Source organism: Achroia grisella, unplaced genomic scaffold (assembly GCF_030625045.1).
Source record: "Achroia grisella isolate CSIRO2021 unplaced genomic scaffold, CSIRO_AGI_Agris_v1 utg478, whole genome shotgun sequence".
NCBI classification, from domain to species: domain Eukaryota; kingdom Metazoa; phylum Arthropoda; class Insecta; order Lepidoptera; family Pyralidae; genus Achroia; species Achroia grisella.
Window position 1 is genome coordinate 1,182,250 of NW_026712882.1, and position 27,363 is coordinate 1,209,612.

At 32.1% G+C, this 27,363-nt stretch overlaps 1 protein-coding gene across 3 annotated transcripts in view; it reads left to right on the forward strand.

Moving 5' to 3' along the window:
• LOC131845673 (mitochondrial cardiolipin hydrolase-like) overlaps positions 1-27,363 on the forward strand; it is a 130,285-nt gene that overhangs the window by 57,172 nt on the left and 45,750 nt on the right. For all 3 annotated transcript variants that reach the window (XR_009357644.1, XM_059194762.1, XM_059194761.1), the window contains one exon: positions 3,770-3,818. The gene's annotated coding sequence lies outside the window, so the exon portion shown is untranslated. The remainder of the gene's footprint in view (positions 1-3,769; positions 3,819-27,363) is intronic.

The following is a 27,363-nucleotide window of genomic DNA, read 5'->3' on the forward strand; positions in this document are numbered from 1 at the left end:
TAAAATCAGACGTCACAGTATATAATTTGTTACAGTGTCGCCAACAGTATCCAAGTACTCATATGTTTGTTAGGCTTTATTTTTCCTGCAATTTTTTTTGAAAGATGGGCGTATTCATCGTGCGGGGACAAACTTCGTCTATTGTCTGTACATATTTATGCATATATTTGCGCAAGTAAATTCGCTAGTACTTTCATCGTTGTATGATTAATTATAAGAAGTGTTACATAAGGGTATAAATAAGGCACATAATATTTCCTTTTGTCTACGGAGACATAGCGTTAGTCTGATAGATGCAGTCGTTCTGTAGTCAGGATGCCGAGTGCAGTTTAACGTTTTTGGCCCTCTTACGAAAGCACCAAGCCAGCTCACAATGAAAAAGACACGTCTATTCTAGTCTATTACATTATTAACTAATGTATATTGACCCAAAACTACGAGAATTATTATGAATTAAGTTATTGATAAATTTTGTGCTTTAGTGCATATACAATTAAGTATAATGGTATAAACGCCACTACTGTATTTCATAGTACTTCAGGTGACCAAGTACTCAAAGAAATAGAAAAAAGGATACGAATTCGTATAATTATACCAATTATCCTGTTGAAAAAAAAACAAGTTACATTGAAGATTGTAATTAAAAAATAAGGTTTATGAAAACGACATCGCCGACTTATCTACAATAATTGCAATAGCCACGCATCGAACCGACAAAACGTGACACCAAAATTAGATTTGGTTAATTTTCACCACTCCTTTTTTAAGTGTCTTTGTTAGTTGTATTTTCTCATGCTAATTCTAGACACGCGAGCTTGCCAAAACTGTTTTTGTCTAGTTTTTCAGAGAATACAAGTTCACTGCTCTCACCTTGGTATCGTCCTCTGCGAAGAAATTAGATTTTCAACTACGCACTGAATATATTTGATGCCTGTTATTTACTCCTGCTATTATTTTATTGCTCTAGTTTTTTTACGATTAAGTGTAGAGGACAAAGGTTATGGTTTCTATCACGGGATTGCGTATCATGTTATATATATTATGGCGACACACAAGTGCAATTATTGTAGCAAAATTTTAAAATGAAGGGTAGTTATAATAAATTAGTTTGAAGAATTCTGAAAATCTTTTCAGTATTTTTTTAAGTTTTTTCTTGGATTTCGGTTATATTTATTATAACACGAAAATTTTCTTATAGATGTAATGAGGCAAGTTATAATTGTGATAACTTTACGCGAATGAAGTCATTAAAAATCATCTAAATAGTATGTTATAATAATATATTTAGTGTTACTAATGTTCTGAAGAGTATTTATAATAAATTAGTTTGTAGAATTCTAATAAAATATATAATTACAATATTATGTCAGATTTATGTAATGTTATATTGTTTCCTATCTATTATTACTTCAGGTCATAATTCGTTTGTATGCTAAACGTAAATAAAATCTTTTTAGTTGTATGTGTGTTACTCAATCAAAGCAAACATACAGATTGAATCGTAGTGATAGCCACCGATAAATTCCTATCATATCCAAAATGTTGTCGCAAGTCGTAAATTTTCAGTTACATTCGTACAAATTTGTGGACTTGAAAGGGGTAATAAATTTCTAAGACACACGAAGTGGTGGTAAGTGTAGAGTCGATTACATTCACGGAGCGTCCTGGCGCATTGGCAACCGGCCGCGTCTGCAAACGCCGCATTGCAGCAACGGGCTGCGGGTTGCGGGTTGCGGGTTGCATTAAATTGTACCTCATAATAACACCATTACACCCACCTGTTATTATCGAAATTATATCACGAGTGATGTTCGAATGGGCTTTGTAAACGCGATGCTTTTTGCTGCGGGGGTTCGGCGGTTCGATGCCCACTCGTGTCCGTTTATTTAAGTTTGAAGTGGAAATGTTTGTTTTCAATTTATTCGTTTTAAGTATGTTGCGGTAATTGTTGATATTTTATGTTACAGTAGTCCATTATTCATTTGACAATATAATTTATGCCCCGATTGCGTGTGATTTTTTACTGCTGAGAAAAACGATAGCCTAAGTCTGTCTCTCGTCTAACTTAACGTCAAATCTAATTAGGATATGTTGAGCGGTTTAGTGAAAAGATAACAAACAGACACACGTTCGATTTCATATAATTTGTTTGGATGTTAAGCTTCTTTAGGATATACTATGCTTTGGACCTCTGCCACTTACAATTTAAATGTTATGAACGAAATGTGGATATGTTAAGTGTTGCGTTTACAACATGCGCAATTAACAGTACTTTTGACTACTCTGTCTGGGATTATAATCATAAGGATATTTTTTTGAATGAATACATATCAGTTATTAAAAATCTTCACAGATGTGTTTGTTTTAATTTTTAAAACCGCTATGCGAATACATACATTCTCATACGACTACGTGTATTCCCAAGTTCAACTGGCGAACTTAAGTAAGAACTTAATTACATCCGAGTACATTATCATCTGGAGATCTGTTTTATTAAGCCGTTATCGTTACATCCGTTAAATAAATCCTTAACAAATTATTTTGTTTTGTTTGTTGTGTGTACGGCGCGATCGAATTCGGCGGTCGTTGCACCTAATGTCTGATATCTTAGATAAGTTTTTGTTGCTCATTACATGCTTGGGTTTACTTTTGTGCCGTCACTGTGCCGCGAGTTGTTCTTAACCGACATCAAATTAGGAAATACTCAATACGCTTGTTTGTCGTGTTTGTTGGGTATCTCTTATTTGTTAACTAAGTCATTTATAAACCGATTTGGATAATTCTTTTTATTCGATAGAATACACATTCAAGTTGGTACCAAAGAAATGTCAACAAAATTGGTTTAGTTTTTGGTGTTAAATCAAACGGAATGGGAAACAATCTGACATAGGTTTTTTAAATTATATAAGCGCTCTTAAATAATATTATTATAGTACCTAAATATGCCGTTTATATAGTTTTATGTAGAAAAAATATACACTCATGTTGTAAATATAGAGTATATGTATTAAACGTTTTTTTGTTCAATTATTATTATTGAAAGAGCAGTATCACGATATCGCTCTCCTTAAATCACGAATTACAAATATTATGCCTATATTTCGTAAGTTATGTCTACAATAGACTACGATGTGGAATCCGATTATTTATATTTTAAGGAATCTTGTGAGTCTATTAACCTATCTAATTAATTTCTTGAATCTCGTCACACTTACGAAGCTATCGTGCGAAACTCGAGTTACTGAAGCCTACTTATATATATAAGTATGTTTATGTAACACTTGAGCTATGATTTTGTAATTACTTATTTACTATTTTAAAATGAACTGCTATATCATATATTGACATACTGCACGAAGTGTCATGTTAAATTGGTGTTTACACGGAAACGTTTCAGCCATCCGTCACTCTTGCGCTGTGTGAACCTTTGTAAGATAACCTATCGGTCGGTTACCGAACGTGAAAATTTAAATTTAGAATGTGGGACGTTCACATTAGAACTTTTTTTTACTTTACAGAAAAAAGTTGGCAACGACATCATCTCAAACTGATATGACAGAAATGTTATAAAAAAAAACGTTATGTTTATGTTGATGTTATTGATCGAATTAAAAAAATAATAATACAAGTATTTTTAATACTATAAAATTTGTTAATTAAGCTGCCTATGTTTTGCTTAGTAACTGTTATCTCTCAATACATGTTGAATTGTTAATTATGTATTATTATTGTTTCGATTAAAAATTAATAAGAATTTTACTTGTTGCAGGTCTGAGTTCAGTAGCCGATAAACTGCTGTCTATAGGTATACTATCTCTGTAAGTACATACTCATATCGAATATTTATTTTTTTTGCAATGATTTGTGGCGTTGCCGGTTTGATATGAATTTGGACGTTACTATGGAATTCTTTACTGATAACGGTATGTTTGCTGTTACCACCTGCAATGTTTAATATCTGGTAATGTGTTTATTTTAGAATAAGCATGAGCTTTAATCGTTGCGATAAATAAATTATACTTTGAAGAATTTTTTGAGTCATCCTGACTTGTAAAAAACATTATAATGTTATATGAAATATGTGTACGTGACCAATATAAAATACATGTTTTTTTTATTTTTAATATAGTCGCCATAACACAAATCGTCGTCAGGGATACTATAACATAACGGTTCTTCTATTTGGCAGGGGTTGGTTTTCAGCCGCTCCATAATTTCTTCCGCGGCTTTGGAACCTATCTACACTCGCCCTCTATCGTTTCGTGAAGCTGTAAAGGCCAGTTGAGGCTAACAGCATGAGGCAACAGCTTTGGAAATAACTTTTTAGAAAATCTACTTCGGTCAATAACATATCGAGATTGTGAGTCGTCAATTCTTCCCGATCTCTTATTAAAACATTTACTTGATCCAATTTTGAACAACCCTCTTTTCGTTGCTATGAGGGTTTTATTAACCTTCGCTACTTATTTCTTTTTAGATATGCAAAAACAATTCCAGTATCTATAGTTTATTTCAAGCTTTTTGTAGAGGTTTGTGTCGAATATCCTGTTTATATAGGAATGTATCCTATGTTACAAAAAAAAACATTTTTTTGCTATATAAAATGAATAGAACTTTAAAAAAGGCAGTAAGTTGTTCTTATTTTTTTTTATTTTGTAATAAAGTTTTAATTAAGAATTCAAACTCAATCTGTCTATTCATACAATATGATCTTGTGGGTTTCGCTAAGATACATGTGCAGATTATGATTAGACTGGTGTTCTAACATAGTAATTTTATATTACTTCTACATTAAAGAAAAAAGGACATGGACACGGTAAGGTGACCAGTTCGATTCCCATTTATTAGAATTCTATGATTTTGTCCAATCAAGCAAGCTGTACGATGGGCACCGTGTTACACCAATGCGGGTGTCGCCAAATAAATCACCAATAGAGCTTTTCTATACGACTTAATTGTTGTATGAGGAGTTTTTATCCAATATTTGTATCGACAGGGGGCGCTATCTAGTATAGGAGAAGTAATAAATCAGAGCGGTTGCAAATTTCAACCGCTCCACCCATTGTTTGGCGCATGATGGATGGTATTGGGGGTCAATTCCGGGAGTTAGGTTTTACCTTGACGATTGCTATTTAGATGAAGGGAACAGATTTATATGGAATTTACTATTGTTGTTGCCTGTAGCGGCTCTACCCAGACACGACTTGTAATAAGTATTCTATTTAATCAATACAAAACAATTGCAAAATCTGTAATAGATATACCAGGATTTCTATTCTATTAATTCCCTTAGTTTATTTATTTCTATGGAGCTAAGAAGTAATTGTAAAAATTAGGATTTGTTTATATTTAACGTGACTTGACTTGACATGAACAAATGCGTCTAAATAAACATGAATAAAAAAATTTGTTTGGCCTATTAGTGATATTTAATTTATGCTCGAGTGGACAACATTGGATGTGTAGTGGCATTTCCTCTTCTATTTGGCGAAATCTGCAAATCTTTGTTAAGAACAGGCCTAGCTTTGCCATGTGTATATTTAATTTGCAGTGCTCAGTGAGGGCGCTAGTTCTGATGCATATATTGTATTTACTTAATAGTATTGGTCTATTATTGTAGACAGTTGTGTAACACAAACATTATTGTAGTTACTGTTAACAACTATAAATGTTAGCACACTATTAGACAAATGAGACCCAATAAAACAAGAAGCCATAGCATCACGTATTCTATTTGCACCGTTTCGTAGAATTTTCCGCGCCAACGAGCCCGTTCATATTGTGATCTGGTTCCAATGATTCGGAACTAAACGTGATGTACCTAAATTAAAATATCTCACTTGCTTGGTGGTTATACCATTTTACAATTAAAGTTCAATTTCATGGGAATTTTCTATTTTAAGAACGATTGCCGAGGTACAAATTGGTTAGTATGGGTACCTCTTTCTCGCTTAGTTATGCTGCCTATTGGGTTAGGCTAAGTTCGAATTCTTTATTTGTGAAGTACAGGTTACAAAGGTCTATGAGGTTATAGAAGTATATAATATGGTCTATTGATTTGTAGGGTGAGGATGTGGAAGTAAAATCACAGGGTATGGAAGCATGTTACCTTAGTCCTTAGGATTGCATAGATGGCAACGTATGAGTGGTACCACAGATGTCATGACAACGTGATGTTTGTGTACCTACATATATGTAGGTGATAGTAAAATTTTTTTGAAGTGTAAAGTCAGCTTGTTGTCTATTCCTGTTACTTAAAAAAAACTTTGCAAAGACGTCAAATAAAAAGAAAATGACGTCCTCAGTGGTATTTATTTCCGATATCGCAGGTTCGATTCTTCGCACGTTCCAAACATTTGTAGTCATAAGTATGACTGTTTGTAGTGATCTGGGTATTTTCTATATAAATTAAGTATGTCTTTACAATAAAAAAATGTATTTCTATCTGTTCTCTACTAGCCATAGCGAAAGCTTTGGATTATAAAAAAAAGTTAATATCGAATTTAAATACGTAAGTATAGAGTAATATTATTTTTACTATAGTTGTAGACGTGAGCGACTATCAAACTATGTATTAGCAAACCACTGCTAAAAACAACATTTATTATAGCATTACGTCGTCTCCAAGGTCCTTAGAACATTGACTCCTAATACGTAAATGTTTTTTATTAGTTTAGTGTTATTTGTTAACTAGTGACCCGCCTCAGCTGCGCCTTGATGGTCATAACTTTGATGAGTTTTGTATATAGTAACATACTATATAGCCTATGTCATTCTGAAATAATGTATGTACCTTTCAAACAGTGAATTTCACAAAAGGTGCAGTGGTTCCAGAGTTTGTTTTCCTTGATTTCATTCGTTTCGTTCATACGGACAAATCCGTTCTTTGTAATGTTAGTATACAAAGTGACCTCTTTTTTCAGGTATTTTAATATTAAAGTAGGTAAGTAGTTCACATCATTTAAAGTCACTTATGCAATTCACATTTTTAGCATTATCCTTGCCGTTTAGTACGGCTAGCTAATTCACTTCAGAAGAACTGGCAGGAAACTTAATATAAAAATTATAACAGCATGTAAATCATATAGTTACATATAAATTTGTGTATATTCATTGTGTGTTTGTTTATAAATATTATAGTAATTCTTGTAATATTTTTTTTCGCGAGAAATTACTATATCACTGTTGATAAAGTCATATTATCCAGTACTATTGACCGATAGCGAGAAAGTACTGATACAAGCGTGGGAATTTTTTTGAAGTGACAAATATTGATTGCAGTGGATGCAGTTCACTGATAACTAAGATAAAGTGATACGTGATATGTGTGTGCATATTTTGTTTATTTGTAAATCACATCCGTAGTGAGAATTTGTAGATTGTCCTTAAAATAGATAACGAATGTCTCACATATCAATTCTGCCGCAAAACACCTCACTATCATACTGGTTTAAAGAAGATAAGAGAGTGAAATTTCTAGTTAAAAAATGTACATGTCAAAAATGTGGTCAATTTTTTCAACCATAAGACGGACCATATACTTACTCAATTATTAGTTTATTACCCATGCCGTAGCTAATTGTAGACACTTGATGGAATATATTATTTATTTACTGGTTTTTGTTATTTATTTATGAGTATAGTTTAATTATAATCAATATTCATAAAGTGTCATTGTGTACGCTTCCACTGATTAATCAGTTATTGTATATCTGTGGGAGAACACAAATGTTCCTTAATCATATTATTATAATTCTATTAGTGTTTTTATTCGGTTCGGAGTAGACTCTAAATAGAAATTTGAACAGGTTTGTTTTTTCTGGTATCAATTGAAATTTACATAAATATTTTTATAGTCGATTCGGTCATTGTATCATTGCTATTTCGATAAAAACACTGCTGTTAATTCTATTCAGTTGTTGTCTCTATGTGGTTACGAAATAATATATCAGAATTCTATTTCATAACTAGCTGTCCCCGCGACTTCGACCGCGTGGTATTTAACTATATTTTTCTAAAATAAAAGTAGCCTAAGTTAATCCTTATTACATCTCCTACCTGCAAAAAAAGTTCCGTCAAAATGGGTCCAGCCATTTCAGAGATTAACCGGAACAAACAGACAGACAGATAAAAATTGTAAAAAAAAATATTTTGGTGTATGTACCGTATTTATATTCATATGCATGTACTAAAAAACGATTATTTCAATATTACAAACAGACATTCCAATTTTATTATATGTATGTATAAAAATGGACGAAAGTAGTCCTTCTCTCGTTTTCACTTAGAATGTTGAAGGCAACAAGCCTTGGACATTCTTAATGAAGGACTAATTTCTGCAGCTGTTGAAACGGCAGCTGAAACGACTCTTTGCAATGCCACATGCATTTGTTTTCGCAAGCTCATATTTTGCTGAAAATATATAAATGAGCAAACCTATCGTCCCTTGTATTAATTTAGTTTGATCATCACTGGAGAAATATAAATTAACACAAATTTTAATATCGGTAAGAATCGAACTCACAACCTTTTGAGTATACTAGGCATCATACCACCACTAGTCATCAACGCTCTCGACTAAGAGTAAGTTATTTCAATGGAAAAAAAATTGGAAAATGGAAATCTCCGGAAAATTTTGATACCCTATCACAGTAATGTGACACACGCTATGTGACAGCCCTCCCTTCTTCCGACAAAGATTAAACAGCTACTGACACCCGTTTTAGAGGAATATTATTATTACAACTGATCTAGTTTCAATTTACACAGAACACCATATTTTCCCCTTCGCTCGCGTGAATGGAAATACGATCTTTTTAGTGGGGTGAATAAATTCCATCGATCTCACCCAACGCACTTACAACGGTCCGCAATACAGTTATTGTATTTATGTTATGTGCAATAAAATAGTTGTTTCCAAGTACCCATCTTTCCAGCTATGAGCTGGGGAAGTGGGTTTGTTTAGATATGTTGCTAGAGTTGGTACTTCTATGTAATATATACGTATTATAACAAAACTGTCAAAGATTGTTTTAGGTAACGTCTATTTGAGGTGCCTACAACGATCTATGTATATAACGAAAACATTTACAATTTCATAATTATTGCTTTTCTTAATAAGGTTATGGCTTTACCAGGTCTGTTTAAATCAGACAATGTTAAACCCCTTATTATAACAAAAAGTGAATTTACACGCTCACTGTGCGTGTACAAAATCGAATCCATATAAGCTCCGTCCTTTGTTTAAGTTTGTTTCAGACTGATATAACAGCGCCGTGTGTAGAGGATCTATCTCTTCGTTCATGAAGCGATTGTACTTGTACATATGAGCCCATTTTCAATTGGATACCCATTTAAAGTTGAGCGTGGCAGTTTTGTTCGGGAGTCAGTCCGCACGGGACAGTTTGTTAAACTTTTCTGTACGGTTTGGCCGACGAGTTCTTGCTTCATCCATTTTCAAAACTCGGCTCGTGTATACTCGCTATTGTCTATACAAATAAATAAAAATTAAGTGTCTGTTTGTAATTTCAAATTAACAGCTTTACACTAAAGGCACATGAAAATACATATATGCGGCACCGTAAAATTATTTAAATAATTTTTGTCTGTTTTGTCTGTCGGTCTGTTTGTTTGTATGCTAACGGTTTTGATGGGACTTTCTATCGCAAATAGTTAATGCAATAAGGAGTAATTTTCGGTATTTTTGTTTAAGAAATAATATTTATTTTAATAAACAATAAGTTAGTTTCCACGCGTACGAAGTTGCGGGTAACAGCTTTTTAGTAATATAAATTGTAATAATAAAATATCTATTTAAAATATATCACACTAATAAAACAATATTGAAGTTATTATATGCAATTTATCACAGATGTTCCTAATGCTTCATAGTCGTTGTGTGGGACTGTATGAAGGGCGCTGGGTCGGTGCAGCCAACGATGGTGGTAATCAAAGCTGTATAGAAGATATAACTATATATTATAAAAATATATGTTGTAAGAAACTATGTCGATCATAGAAGGCAAGACTATGACAACAAAGTCATGACAACAGTAAAATAATAATATATGTATGGCCGGATGTAAAAAGTCCGACTGTACAGTTTTGGGAAACGTAGTGTCTGATTCGCTGGGGAAATTGTGAGTATATTATGAAATACATAAGAGAACTATATAGCTTACTTGCAGCAACTACAATTTCCTTATTATCTTATGAATTAAAAAAAATAGTTGCATAAAAACAAAGACCTATTTCGAGCACTTGTAACAACAGTAGTATTTACTTGCACACGCGCCGTAGTGTGTAGTAAAAACATCGTAAACATTCTCGCGTGTCTATTGTCGAAGAAATACCAACGCTCCATGTGTTTTTATGTCTATACGCTATTGCATCGCCGACGTACTCTCGCGCAGAAATATTTTAAAAGATATTATATATAATGTGTAATTTGTTTTATACTATTTATTTCGAAGGTTTATCCCAAAGTTCAGGAGGTTTACTGTGTACTTTTATTAATTTAGTCGGAATTGACTGTTTAATTGTCTCATTTTTTTAGTTCTACGTGAAATGTGTACAGGCGATAATTACCGGGTAGTTACCGTTTACCATTCGGTGGGCGGTTAGCTTGTATTGCTCTTCTCTTTTTTTTTTAATATATTATCGGACTAATATAACGTTTGACAAACAAAACTAAAGACTCTTTTGAAGACGCTAGAATTTTTCTATTGTATTATTACTTCAGTATAGCTAAAAATATTTCACATTATGACTTAGATCTACAACGCTTTATTTTTTTAATATACTACTACGTGTTTGAGTGCACCGAGCACTCGGAGAAAACAGTAAAGTTTTCTTCGTAATTATCAAAGAATGATAGAATTCCACATTCGATACTAATGACAGCGATAAACATCGTGATATAAATAACCACAATATTAATTTTAGTATCAATTACAAGCTAAAATTCCATCCGTTAACAATCTGAAATGTATCTAAAGTGCACGCATCAAAGTCCAGATTTCGGTATTGGGCAATCATAAGTGGTATTGACAGTGAAGAGGCTCTTAAAGTAACGTACCATTAGGGGAGAACTAACGTACCCACATAAAGTTTACCTTCAATAAACCATGGAACTCGCGGCGGAGAGGTGCCATAATGGAATTTTTCATGTTAACCTTAGTACACACTACATTACCTTATTTTCCCTTTCAAATGAGGTTCTTGGTTTGTTTTTTCTAAAAAAAATGAACGTATTAAAATATGTTAATGGAGGTACACTATGAATAAATGAATGGTTAATTCCGTGTTCTGAGGTCGTAGGTTCGACGCCAAGTAAACAATGGAAAGTGAGGGTTGGTGCCATGATTTATTTTCGCTAACGAGATTTAAGAAGGCCTGGTGTTAGTTTTAGGGGATGTTACACTATCATACATGTACATAGTATCAAATAAATTATTTTTTTCAAAGCTAAAATAATTATACTCTATCGAAAACTTTGCACGGTGTGGTTTAATAGTTTATTTATATAAATAAAACATTATACAAGACGCTAACTTAATGCTAAAAGTATTTTACCAGCAGTATTTATAATTACGATTAATGAATGTTTAGAATTAAATTAGTATGTTTCCATCATTTATTTATAACTACAAATAATTTGATTTATCAGTTTATGATTTGTAAATTTCTTACTAAGACTATTTATTTATTATTATTAAATATGTATGTATGTGTATAATTTAATCACTCTATGATTCTACATATTGTTGTGTCACATTGTATTAAAATCCATAGAGATTCGTTGGCGTTTTCAAAACCCTATTCGGATTGTATAATTAACCAATTTTACGGAAGCCTGCAATTTGTTGGGATTATTATTTTAACTACAGTTTATTTGGAACTAAATTGAGTTTAAATCATTTGTTTCTTGTTAGTTTTGTCTTTGTACTTATTACAACTACGTCGTGTGATATGAATATGGTAGTTATTTTTAATAACTAGTTTTTACATGAGAATTCGCTAGTAATTCTTGTTTTCAAAATATACTCGATATCATAATGTATATCCATGCCAATACTTATTAAAAGCGAAAGTGTATTTATCTATCTGACAGTCTGTCAGCCTTTACACAGTTAAACAGCTTAACGAATTAATTTTTTTTATATGTAGCAGGATTCTATCAAGCGTACAGACATAGGATGTCTCAGAAAAGCAGGCGGAAGTCGCAAGCAACACCTAGTATTTATAAGTATGTGTGCAATATATCTTTTTTTACAAAAACGTCGTTAGTTATAATTGGTTGATTAGATGTTATATAATATATTATATATAATATAGATAGTCACACTGATCATTGAATTAAAGAATTTTAATTCAGGTAAATAGAATATATATTTCATTAAATAAATCGAACTAAAGTTTACAGTACAATAAATTAATTTTGAACATTTAACGCACTACGGATTAAAACTAATAAGCTATTGTTTATCAATTATAATAATTCCATCTACAAGGCGCGTTTAAAATTCAAGAGATGGTAGATTAGAATACATAAAGTTAAGTGATTGCCGAACAAAGGGTCCGAATGCTTGTAATTGAATAGTAAGGTGTGTTAACTAACGTAATTACAGGGATTGTTTATAATTAAATAGCGTTTTTTTAACTAAAAACAAGCACCGTATTACACAAAATTACTAGTCTGTTATGTTTTACTTATCATTACGTTGTTGCATTTCGGGGAAAAAGAAATTTTTGTACGATATTTTCGTATGCATACAATTTTGAACTTAACCTGTATACAAATAAGAACTGTAACAAATGTCAAGCATTAGTGATCGTATCGTGTTTTTGATCGGGTATTATTATGGAACCATTTTAGATTTACACTCCTACGTTAGAAATTGAATCTTAATGTGTCGGAATACATTTGACGATTGATTTAATACAGTTTTGTGTTGTGGACATCACCTTTATCTGTAGGGTCAATTACCTAAGACACGTGCGACCTTCGAAGCCTTCAGAGTTACAAAATAGCATTTGTACAGTCGACATTTCGGTTCACGTTTGCTCTACAAAATGAATGATATAATTGTGCTTGGAAATGGATTATTATCTTACTACTGGGTGGCCGCTCATTGTTTCGACTCGACAGTATTTTTTTTACCGTCCCCAACTAATTTGTACGAAATTGACGTATATTTTGTAGTTATCAGATGACGACTCGTCATTTGTAGTTAAGTGTTTTCCGATTAATTTTTACGATAGTTCGCAACTCGATAGTTTAGCTGATGCAATAGTCAGATATATATCCTCGTCAAGTACAATAGAGTTATCCTGTAAATTAATCTAGGATGGTTTTTGTGTATATATTAATAAACTATTATGCATGATGCTAAAATGTCCTGAATAAATGTAAAATTTTTAGCAAGCTTTGATTAAAAACAAAAATTCCAAAGTAAAACTAAGCAAAAAAATCCAATACGATATAGCATGGATGAATTGTGAGAAAGGAGATAATGATATTTGCTATATGACGAGTGAGATGCTGTTCACTGAGATGAGTCTATGACGTTATATATATATCAGATTAAATTATTATACATTAATTTGAGTGTAATTAACTAAAAACAATCGTCTAAACATCAAAATGTTACAAGCTTTCTCGTTTATTACATACGTACTTATCTATAGAGATGTATAGGATTTATGGGAGGTATTGTGCGATTAGTTTTTGCCGCTCCCTCGTCTGTCTGGAACCCTTTATTTGACTCTCCCTTCGAAATAGCCATTCCTAGGGCATGTCTACACTATATATATATTTATATCACATTTTTGTCTGCATAATTTTAGCGTATTCGTTCTTCTTATATAAAATGTAATAACTTAAATAGTCATTTGATTTTATATAAATCTATCGTAAAGGCATAATAATAATATCTCGGGACAAAATCACACAGCGCCATCTAGTCCCAAGTCAAGTAGAGTTTGTATAATGGGTTACAACAACGGATATAATTACACATAGTTACATTTTTTGTAAATAATTACAGAATATACATAGAAAACACCCACAGGTATAAATAATCATACTCATGACTATAAATATTTGTACCTTGCGAGCAATCGAACCCGCGACCATCGGAAGTAAGGCGTGCTAAACCACTAGACCACTGTGGCCGTCAGTAATGGGTATGTATTAATTTTCTTCTATATGTATTATCCATAGTAAAATTGTAAATGTGAACATCTGCTTGTCTGTCTATTTGTTATCTTTTAATGACGAAACGATTGAACGCATATTAATTAAATTTAACGTATCTTCACGTTATATATATAGATATCATATATTCACGAGGCTGGAGATAGGCTACATTTAATTACAAAAATTAATATGGAAGCGGTGAAATGGAGGACGAAAGTTTATAAAAGCAGACGGTGTCACGGGTAACATCTAGTACATAAACCAATACAGATTACTGATAATTATTCATCATTAAACAATCCTTTTATTTCTGGTACTAAACAGATTAAAAGCCCCACAATAAAGGGTTGAATGTACAATTAAATTGTCAATTAAATCGAGGTTTCGTTCACTAATTGAGCAATGAGTATATATTCGATAAAGTAAATTGAACTGTAGTTATAATATTTGATCAGTGAAAAGGTTAATTTGTAGATGATCGTATGGTAGTATGATAGATCGTACAGAATGATTTAGAACGTATTTAACCAATCAACGTTTGTAAAACTAACCACTGGTTAGTAGTATTAATTCATGGGACACCGAACATATTGTAAAATTCATGGTGGGTTAACATACAATTTTGAGATTATTAAATAAATTGCCGGTTGTTGGTAGTGTCACAGAAAAATAATAGTGCTACTCCTACCATGATGGGTAGTAATTATTTGAACGATGGTATTGTTCTTTGGTAATGTGTACTCAATTGATAAGGTTTTTTTCTTTATAGTATACAATTATGCAGGATTTTTAGTTTAGAATAAGAGAAATACAAAGTAATTATAAATTGTAATATAGAATTCTTTATCTACAAAATGTTGACAGCTTTCTATATAGTTGTAAATCACTCTGGAATAGTGTAAACACGTTTTAAACAGTAAAATTTAGAGCAGAAGAGATAGTCAGTAATAAAGGTATTGCTATAAATGATCTCACTCAGGTTGACGTCTATGCGGTCCTCCTTGGAAACCATCGTGATTAATTCCTGGTAAATAAAAACAACAAGACAATAAAATAACCTACTCTTATCTTAAATCTTATTGTTATTCTAAAATAAAATTTCTAGAAATGTTAATAGGATATATATTGAACATTAGTAAGTTTATAACCTATTTTGCATATCCGATACGATTTTAACAAATAGTTGTTTCTATAATGCCTTCTGAACTGTGTAGTAACACCTGCTGTTAACACAAGAAATTTACAATGCACATAAAATACGATTTTCTATTAACAACGTAAACCATCGGAGGCCTAAAAAGACGAAATCAGCAAAAAACGACCATTAAAAATCCATTGGGTGGGATATTAACGAATGTTTAAAGCTCATTATGGCAAAAGCGGCAGCGGGCGTCGCGGCCATGCAACCGCTAAAATTTACGACTACAATCAAAGCGGTCACCTGTCATTAGAAATGATATAGTTATTTATTGTCGTCAACTGAATACTTGTATTGATTTTGTATTCAATTGTTTTGACTGTAATAGAGTTTCTATTGCAAAAATAGCTATAGAGTAGCCTGGTCTGGTAATTTTAAGTCTAATACTACTGTTTCTTTTTGATATAAGTAATCTAAAATCACATTTACAAACACCAAAGGTATTGGTATAAAAATTAGGGCCATTAAAGTATTATTTACTTTTAAAGACAAACCTTACGACTACTACTAATCAAATAATCATATAACCTGACATATTATTCCAATTTAATCTTATCTACCTCGGTAAATTTTTTATACCAAAATAAAGGCATTAGGGATAATCAAAATACAAAAAGTTTGATACTTCATTAATTTTCTATTAGGCAGCCATTATTAGACTTGACGGATACAAATCCAAATCATTAAGAAAACATCAAAATAAATGCCTCAATGGAGACAAGGGACAGCGGTAATTTAACAAGGAAACGCCGAGCAGGTGATGGCAATTACGAATAGAACAAAGCGACCTTCGAATCACCTTACCCGTAACACCTTGGCCCGGCGCAGCTGCCTTCATTAAAAAGGGAAGTGTCATAAATGACGCTTCGGATAATATTTGTCTTACAATAGACAATGGACAAGATGGTGTTTACTTGCTGTTCCTTGAAATTCCCCACAAAAATAAATGCCACCCGTAAATATGCATAGACTGCAGGAAACAATTTAACAATGGTCCCGTTCAGCTTTTGTTCTCTAACTGAGGATAGCTGGACAATGCAGGCAAGGGGAGTCTGTTTTATAATTTTTGACGAATAAATTTTTATTATTTACCTTGAAGGGACAATTTTGAATGCCGACAAAGGCGTTAAACAACTGAGGTAGTTTAGATTCTCGGTGATCATGTCTATTTTTATATATTAAAGTTCGTGAATAAAAATGTTTACTTCTTAAAAACAATAAGTAGTATAAGTAATAAATAATATTAATAACTGTTACAATTACTTAAGTTTAAGCTACAATAGGCAAATTTGAGTAATATAAATTTTATCTTTTCTTTTAAGAGCGTGTATAAAATAAATTCTTTTTATCTAAAAATTATTTCACGCAATTTAGTCATTTACATGAAGTTTCATGAATATATTAGATAATAATGATTCTCAAAAGATATTTATAGTTCTTTTGTTTGTTATAAAAGAATATAAAATAATGAATATTATTAATTGATTTTTTTCCTTTAAATGATTCATAATGTGCTTGTAACTATAGCTTGACCATTTTTATTGCATTAATTGTACTTTAAAACGATTTGACATTCGCAATATTATTAATGAGTCTTGTCTGATCCGTAGCCAATCATATTGTATTATGGCGTCCCTGTTTAGTAGACAAAAAAGTTATTTTTTATATATGTTGATTGGTTTCGATATATAAGTTTATTTAGAAATAGAAAAAAATGTGAAAAGATAGTCAATAAAAATGGCCTATATATTATAAAAGATGTTTCCGAGGAAAGAGGATCATCTTTTATAATATATGCAGTGAGACGTAAAGTTATATAATTTATAACTAGTAATATCAAATCTGGTAGTTTCTTAAAACATCTACGCATGATTTGAATCCACCTGCCACCTGATCTGTCAGTCCAACATGTTGACATTTTGTTTTCTCTTCTCAAATATTGACCCATTTAGCCTTCTATCACTTGCTCATTTGTCAAGAGCCGAGATGCTTTTAACAAACTGTTTGACGCGCTGAACAACAATGTTGATGTTTATCGTCTGTGTCTATTGGTTCATTCCAAAACGCAGTTTTTTTACTAATCTATGCATAGAATAAGAATGTACCTGATTCCTGTCTGTACATGAAATATGAGGAAGACATTATTGGGAGACTTATGTCAATGTAACAGAAAGCAAAATAATGTTGAGAGTTATTGTCTGTTTGTCTTTGGGTACAGACCGAAAGACAAACAGACATGAAATCAGAAAACCTGAAATTTCTTAAACTATTTGGATACGATTATCACTAATCTATTGTAGTGAACTTTTTTAAAATCTATTGTTTGTTTTTATTCCAACCGGTTTACAAAAAAAAAGAGGTTATACAAGGACGAAGTCGCGGGCTCAGCTAGTATACGTAATATAAATATTATTCTAGCCTTTACAACATGGCGGCGGTAAAATTGATCATGTTGAGGAAAGATAAGCCATCACAAGAAAAGGCCTTATTATCGCCGAATTGTTAAACCTCCAATAATTTCGTGCATCGGCTTGTGAAATCGTTTGTCGGCCGCGACGCAACCTTAGTTTTACAACTTTTTTCATTCATTCCTGTTCTAAGAATTGCAACGGCTTTTTGGCGCCTTCGAAAAAACCACACTTGGTTTTTTTTTTTAACTTTATGGCGGACTGTGTTAACTATGAATGTGCCAGCAATTTGTTTGTTTTTGTGCGGCACAAAGTTTACTCGTTTTATTTTTTATGTATGGAATGTATTTGTTTTGTTTGTTACAGTTTTTTGTTGTGTTTCTTATATAATATCTAAGTGATAATTTTACTTAATGGAGATGACAAAGACCCTTTTTGAAACATGTGCGATTAGTGAAAATTATTATTATATAATTAATATAGAAAATCGCAAATATGAGTAATGTTCTGTGATGTCTATAAAACGTCTCTAAATAGCATTAAGATAAAAAATAGTAATTCGTTCTACATACTATATGTAGACTTTAAAATACTAATGTCGTAAAGTAATAATAAGATTATGGAAACTCATTGAGGTTTATATTTATTTTTGTTATCATTTCTCTAATATTCTACTCACTGCATACTGTAAATATGTTAAGCTTTTAAAAATATTATTCCGGAGACCTTGAAGAAGTATTCTCATATATTAATACAAGGAAATCCACCGAAACAAAAAGTTTCGAGTGTGTATTTCATAAAATTGAAGGCTTTGATCGAAAATTGATGGGTAAATAATTGCTGACCACAAGATTGAAGGACTGTTCCTTCGGCAACCTATGTTCCTTACCACAATTTATATACGTCATTTACTTCACATATGTTAACATTATTCTTTTTGACAGCACAATAATTTTGTTTAATTACAATTTAACTTCGTTCTTAATCAGAAATTTTAGCATGTTTTGCTATACCAATCATTTAATCAGCTGTACTTAAATTCAAAGAACCGTACCGAACAACAAAAAGACGGCATTATAGAGCAAATATTTTGCGGCGATTAAAACCTCATGCCCGCTTTTTTACCCTTCAATGGAACAATAAGGTGATTAGCAACCCTTAGGGCTAACCCTACTCCCTTTTAAAATTTAGAATTACTTCTCCGAACTAAGTTACAGTGTTTTGATAGCGGGAATCGTTGTTTGAAATCTTTGTCGGCTTTGAAATCTTCCCTTTGAGTGCTCACGATTTCGGCCTTTTTCAATTTGGCTAATGTCTTATTAAGCCGTCAGTGGTATTTTAAGATTCGTTACTTTGAACATTTTTCTTGTTTCACTTGGTTTGTTTTTGGTATTTATATTTTCATCCGATGTTGTATAGATTACTTTTTTTAATCAGGGTTTGAATTTCTTTGTTGTTATAACCATTCCTTATTTATGAATTTATTCAGCGGTTTTCTCAGTGTTATGATTCTCTCTTATTATGTATACATATATATATATATATATATATATATATATATTTATTAGAGTGAGACTTTGTGTGATGTCGTCTACTTAAACACCAAGTCTCAACTATTTCCATTGTGTAGTAGCTCATTTAACAAGCTGTGTTCCTGTTATGAGTACTAGGTCTACTTTAGTTTTTAAGCAACGTAAGGGATAGTATACGCGTTACAAAATATTTAACATATCTGTGGTCCTCTGAAGTATATACAAGATTCAAGATTTCTGTATTCATTTTGAGTTTCCATGAATTTGAAACTTACTATACATATTTTTTTATTTCTGGCAACTCTGACCTATGAACATGTACATATAGCGTATAATGTATTCATTCAGTGCATTGGGTACAATATTACCAAAACAAATGCAAACTAATTTCATTGTCAATGATTTTCATAGTAATCGACCCGGTCGGTCGTTCACTGTCTGCATTCTTACATACTGAGGTCAAGGTGAGGACCGGGCGTAATTAACGAATTTAAACAGATTCAAGTAGCCAGATTAGGGCGACCAGACGATTTACATTACGATCACTCTATGCAGTTGTGTTGTTTATTAAAAGTAAAAAAAAAACTGCATTCTCATTTTATCAGAACGTGTATACGTCCAAATATTATCCTGAAAACATGGTATTAGGTAATAGCTAAGTTAGTATATAGCTAAGCCCGCGAATTCTCCGGCGATGGAACCCCGATAACAATGAGATGCGGCAGTAAAGAGGTATCTTCCCTTGTTAAATTCCATAAAAATCGAGAAATTTGGACATGTCAAGTATCGCATTCACCACAATGCCTCTGTTTACCCCATCTGGACTAACAGTCGAGAGAGTATATTATTATTATTATGAATATTTCAGCCCTTCAGAGGTTGATTATAAGAAATCCCTTTATTAGAATAAGTCCACCATTGTTCTCATTCATTTCTTAAGAACTTTGTAATCTCTTACCTTAAGTTTTTGCTGTAGGTACTATAAAGTATTACAAACAAACTGATCTGAGGAACTTTCCAACAAATGAAGCTATTATTATTGGTATGGTGCATCATTCTGGGGGAGTCGCATTACATTGTGGCTTATTTCTGTTGGCTTATCCGTCAGTTAATTTTGGTTTCCATTTTAGTACCTAATCCCGTTTCTATATTTAGGGATTTAAGTGCGTTTACCGCGAGAAGATATTTTAGTCTTTTTTGGAATCTATTAAAAACAACAACGCTTTTATACCGCATCTGTTTGAATAATAGGTGTGTATAGGTATAATATTAATATATAATTTTATTATAGATAGATATATAAATCGATAGAATACACTTTATTTGTAATAATATACAGTGAAGAAAAGACATAATATAATAACGACCTCGATGGTCTAGCGGTTTAACACACCGCCTTACTTCCGATGGTCGCGGGTTCGATTCCTTGCACGGCACAAACATTTGTATTCATGAGTATGATTGTTTGCATCGGTCTGGGTGTTTTCTATGTATAATATGTATGTATTTACCAAAAATATATATTTTTGTATCAGTTATCTAGTAACCATAACCCAAGCTTTCGTTGAGTCTAGATGTGACTTGTCCTGAGATTATTAATAAAGAATACACGTACATTTACAATAAGGCCCCGGAATTATTATTATGTATTGAACTTCCCTAAAATAATATAATAGTGAATGTCGTATTTTAATGTAACGAAAATAGCACATAAGTTATTTTCCACTTGTTGGAAAAGGACAAGCTCCGTCTATATACATGAAAAGTACCACGGAACATCGTCATATGATGGAGATGGTATCTTCTATTCTATGTTATTCGTAATGATTAAGAGAAATCATGCCTCCACACCCTGTAATCATAGCCACGTCACATAATTTTTCATATCGGAACACGTCTTATAAAAGAATCTGCTTGGCGGCAGAAACAATTGAGATAAAGGTTGGGTTTCTAATGGATGCTGACAACATCGTGCAAGTGTACCTCGGTCGATTGATATATCATTAACAACATGAGGGAACCAGTTCATATTTCTTACCGAATGACGTAACGATTCCCCACCATATAAGTCAAGTGTCCCCTCCAACACCAAGCCGTGTCTATTACGATACCAGTGTAGGGTGTCGCGTGTCCAGAAATATCCGGCTATTTAACGTAGATACCTGTTACACAGAAGCGTAAATGGGCATAGAATGAAAACTCTACAAATATTGCATAGTGTAAAAGTTACTTAAGATATTTTAAAGTTTATTACTGAATTACTCATAAATGCCTGTGTACATATATGTAGAAAAAGTAGCACAAAAGTAACCAGTATTCTAGAACGACGTAAAGTATACCTTATGTTGGAACAATTAATTTAGGTATTTTATTGAAAACGGTATGTGAAGAATATAGAATTTTTGCATATAATTAGCATTAGAAGTAGTAATTTTAAGCTGATTATTCCTTTTTTTAAAAGAGAAACATACATTATTATTTCATACTGTAGAATTGTGAACTTAATTATCAAAAATTTCTAGTTTAGTTTCTGTCTTGAAGTGAATTTTAGTCTTAAAGTATTAGTTTCTAAAAAATAACTTATATATCCCATATAATCATATTGTAATTTAATAATAACCATATTATTAATATATTATTATTTGAATCATGCATAATACTTTTTTCAATGATAAGTATTTCAATTCCAAATTGTTATTGGTCGGTGTAACAGCATGCCTTTGTCGATTAGGCGCGGTCGTTTCTCTATACTTTTTGTTCCCGGGACAATTCTAAATCGGGCGGAGTCGTATCTGTCTAATTCTGGAACTCCTGTTACTATAGGCTTCCTGTTACGTAACGCACAGACAAATGGACATGTTGCAATCGTTATTTTTTTGATACAACAACTTGTGACATTTATAAAAAGTGCACTATTATTCATTTAGTAGAAAGAGACAGCGTATATGGTAATAAATAGAATGGGATATTTGAGATAGGATCGATTTAGAAAGGAATTTGTGCCGTGCTATTTTCAAAATATGATGCAAGTTTTTCTCTCGGTGCTCAGTCATTGTATGGAGGGATGCCAGCATTTAGTCTTTTGTTCTCTGATATCTGATATCCGGATATAGATGAAATAGAACTCTATATAACGGGTGGACAGTTAGTAATCGTTACTAATAGAGAATAGATATGAATTATGAAATTTACATAGTATAAAATAAAGACTCCGCCGCTGTTAGTTCGCTTTAATTACGTGACGGATTTTAATGCAGTCCAGCAATAGATAGAGTAATTGAAGAGGATGGTTTATATCTATAATATATGCGTGTAATAGTAGAGAACAAGCCGAGAAATTTAAAGATTTGTAATGCATTCGCGTGAAACCGGATAGGGTCTAGTTACGTAATAAAATGAGGACGATTTTAAAGAAATTTGTTTGCAAATGATACATTCTTCATGCCTGTAGTATTTATTTTTTGCATCTGCTCCTGATGGTATGCAGAGTGGTAATTGGTATAGCAGTACTAATTTGACAACTTCGGTGGTATAAATGGTAGTGACATTAAGAGTACGACGGCATAACACCTTAGGTCTCCGGAATGGCATTGCTTGGTGTCACATAATTATTTGATGTCCCTGGTAATCCGTGTTTCATACCATCAAATGGGCTGTCAGTTTATGATAATTTCAGTTACTTAAAAAAAACTTCAGCTCGCGGGTTCGATGCCAATGCAAAGTTCTGTATTCATGAAGTTGTTTTGAGATTTAAGCGTCTATCAGTTGTCCAGTACAGTAACTACAAGTTTGGTTTCGCTTGGAACTAGATGGCATTATGTGTATTGGACAGGGTTATTTATATGTATTATTTATTTTAGATGATGCGGTGTGATAAAATAATTTGAACCTCAAATATAGCGGTCAGTCACATACTCGTACGAGTATAGTCAGGGTCCAATTATCTATGCCTCGAGTCAGCGTAGATGTAATCGCGTCCGATGGCTGACTGATTGGTGATCGCAGATAGTGGTCGGTTCCCGCGACATTCCATTTCCCGTTAAAATGTTCCATCGAATACTAATGAACATTAAACATTGTGTAACCACAAGTCCGTTATTCAAATTGAATTTCTTTATTCAATGAGGTGTCTCTATAAATTTGCATTTTTTTTAATTGATTCTTCTTTAAGGTGCTGTGGTATTGTGTAGGTTTAAACAAATAATATTTTTTTTGTGTACCAGCTCTCACTTGCGACTTCGTTTACTGGTAGTCTGTATCGTGATATAATCTAACTTCACGTCAGATTTCATTAAGATGCATTCAGCCGTCAAAGCAACGAAACAGACAACTAGACACGTTCAGACTTGTATTTTTTGGTATAGATTGTATATTGAAAATAAGTCATAATTGTAAGTAGGTATATATAATTACTCTCATAAGACAAGACATATATGATATGCTAGGTGCATAAAATATCAAATAAATTAGGAGAAGACTGCAAGAAAATCAATATGTTTTACAGAATACTTATCTTTTTATATATTAAATAATGATTTTTATAACAATACTTAATCCATGAAACTCTAAAGAGAAAGGATAAAATTGGTAACAAAATGATAAAAAAACTATAATGTCTATACTACTATACTATCTCTCTCTATACTAATATATCTCTATACTACTATGTAATAATTTTTAATTATTATGCACATTTAGGAGATAATGCACTTAAAATATAAACATAAACAATAAACATCACTTATCAAAATAACTGAATGACTTTAAATGGTTTTAATAAGTATATTTTATCTACGATATACCATATTAATATTAATTAGACACGGATCGGTTGTAACATTTTATACTCTACGGCCTTGTAATAGAGAATATTCTCAAGTGTACTAAATGATTTGCTTTAAAATATCAATTAACAAATTGTGATTCACTGGCTGTGACCTGAGGCTTTACTCGCGTCCTTATAAAATATATGATAGAAATTGATTAAAATTAATATAGTATAATAATGATTCTTTTGATTATTATATTAAAATATCAATGCACAAATATATATACATACAAAACATATACATAAAAAATATATATACAAGTATATAATATGTATTGGACACTTATCATTATAAATATTAGAATATTTGACCATATTATTAAATTCATTACCAATACTGTAATTAAATCAAGGGCAATTATATAACGTTGTTACTAACAATTCTTAATTGAAACAGATTAAAATTAAATCGTTCGGGATTTTCAATGAATTTAAGAAGTTTCAAGTTCAATTACAGTTTGCAATTACAACTGTAAAAAAATTGTTAAATTTCACATTTTAATCTGTTTTAAATGAGTATTATGAGTACAATAATATATAAAATAATGAAACCCTGGCTTAACTTTGTGTCAAGTTTCATTGAAATCCGCTTAGCCGTTTTGCGTGATCGAGTTACAAACATCTTGACAAGCATACATATTTATTGTAGTTATGATTACTTTGCAGCGTTTATGGACAAATTAAACCTAATATGAAGTAAATGGCAGGTGTAAAGTATCTAATTACGAGACGCGTTTGTAGAAGAATAAAAACACTATTAATTAACTCTTGTTATCGTATAAGAAGGGTGACGACCTGGGAAACGAACCCGGGTCTTCACGGTCGCGCACCGCGTCCCGTGCAGCACGTGCTATAAAGCAATTCAAGCACTCATAAATAGTTTATTTTCTTAGTAAACGTTGCAGGCAATGATATAGTGTTTTCTACTTTGTACAGTCATACATACAAGTATATTCTATATATTAATCAAAATAAAACGATTGCTATGTACTGTATCGGTTGCAGAATGAAATATCGGTATCCGTTTCGGAGATTATATGGAACTTTTGAACTTCTAGGCTCTTCTGTTTTTTACTATTTTGAATAAATAATCTATTTAAAAAAGTATGTGTTTGTAAATAGAATAAATATTGCAATAATCTTTTTTATTTTTCCACAAGACAAAAAAAAGTAATGAGTAGTTATTTTGGGAACGAAATATATGTTTTTGTATGTTAAATACTAACAGTTTGACAGGTAATAACGAAAAACGGCTTAATGAATTAAGAATAGGCTAGAGTAGTATCACGTCGTAGCTTTCGTACAAATAGGAATATGATGGGGGGAACGGGGATTGCTAGTCATGTGAACCGATGATTATATTGCTATCAATGTATCATGACATGTTGACCTCCACGCGGTTCCCCCTGGAAACCTTGGTGAATTTGTCACGATGGGCTAAGTAACCTGACCTCATGCTCATTTTATCATACTCCACTGGTGCCCAGACAGCGTAAACCGTTAGCACAAGCGGCAGTGCAGCATTCCATTATCATCATCCATAAAACAAAATATAGCAATAGGATTGCAACTTTACTCAGGACCTTCCTCCTTGTCAAAAATGGGGGAAAGCTATAGAATCCAAACAGGCCTGTCAATCACCAGTTCAGTGGGGTTTTCCCAATTTCTACACAAACATGAGGAAACTGTCACTTTGATTGGTATGCATGCATATTACAGTGCGGGTCTTATTATTATGTATGCGCATGTTAACAACTTAAAGTACCTATAATGTGCACTTCTAACAAATTGCAAAGACCCAGTGCGCCTCGGGGAAGGAAATTACATGTTTTTTGCTCCGGTTTTTACTATTTGCATTAGTGTTTCTGTTATTACTAACGAGTGACCTATTCTGAAAGTGCATGATACATAACATTTTGTATCTCTTATCTATTATCTAAATTTTTAGGACCATGTCAGCGTGTTCTAAATAAAAAACACTATACATATATAATTAATATTATATGTAATTAAATATACATCCTTGATAATATTATAAATGTGAAAATGTTTGTTACGTCTTCACGCAAAAACTACTGAACATGTGTACAAAATTTAATGATATTCACATTAAATTTTGTACACATGTTCTTGGAGGTATTAGAATGAATATAGGATATTTTATATTAAATAAAAAAAATGATTCACTGCGAGCGAACCCGCGGGTAAAAGCTAGTTATTAAATATGATTAATGAAGAACACTAACAATATATAAAAATTACTTAATCATATATGCATCAATGTGTGTTGTATTCCACTTTCTCGAGCATACTGATGTACTCGATCTAAAAAAAATTGAAATTATTGATAGAACATTTAGTCAAAATGCCTAGATAGATTTTCATTCATTAATGTCTTTTAATTCGTATCAATTGCGGGTCGCTTTATAGTTCATGATCTCTAAAATTAATATAGATAATAACAATAAATGGTGTAATGGGTGTAAAACACTCTTCTCTCTCTTAGGACATTTTTTTCATTCATATTATATGATGTTGTATTATTAGAACTACTATATAACTTTATTTCGTTCTTATTAGCCGCGGGTTTTGTCTTAATGATTTATACTTTTCAACTCGGGCGGAGTTGAAATATATACATAGTTATCTTTAATGTAATTGTTACATATCTTCTCTTTAAAAAAATTATACAGGTAATTTATATTATCCGTATAAAATTAGTGTCCTCTCGCCAGAGTTACGAATGGTCTATATCTTGATTGATTGAGCATTATGCTCAATAAACACTAGAATAGTAGCAAGAATGCTTTGTCCGTAGTCTTTAAAGTAATTGTAACAATATTTCCATTAAAGAATATACAGGTTATTTATATTGTCCATATAAAATTAGTGTCCTCTGGACAGAGTTACGAATGGTCGATATCTTGATATAATGCTCGATAATCACTAGAATAGTAGCAAAAATGCTTGGTCCGATGCGCACGCGCCGCCGTGCCGACCGGCGTCTAATTAATGCCATGCCCTTACAGCTCTTCATTAGCGCATAGACGCTTTTTTATCGAAATGCTCGAGTAGATTTTTTCACAGATTGCGTGTTTACACTTGGAATAATCATTGAAATCACGAATTCACGACACCGGTTTCTGTTATAGAATAGTAACTGGCTTCTATATTAAATTGATTCTTTATGAATCTTT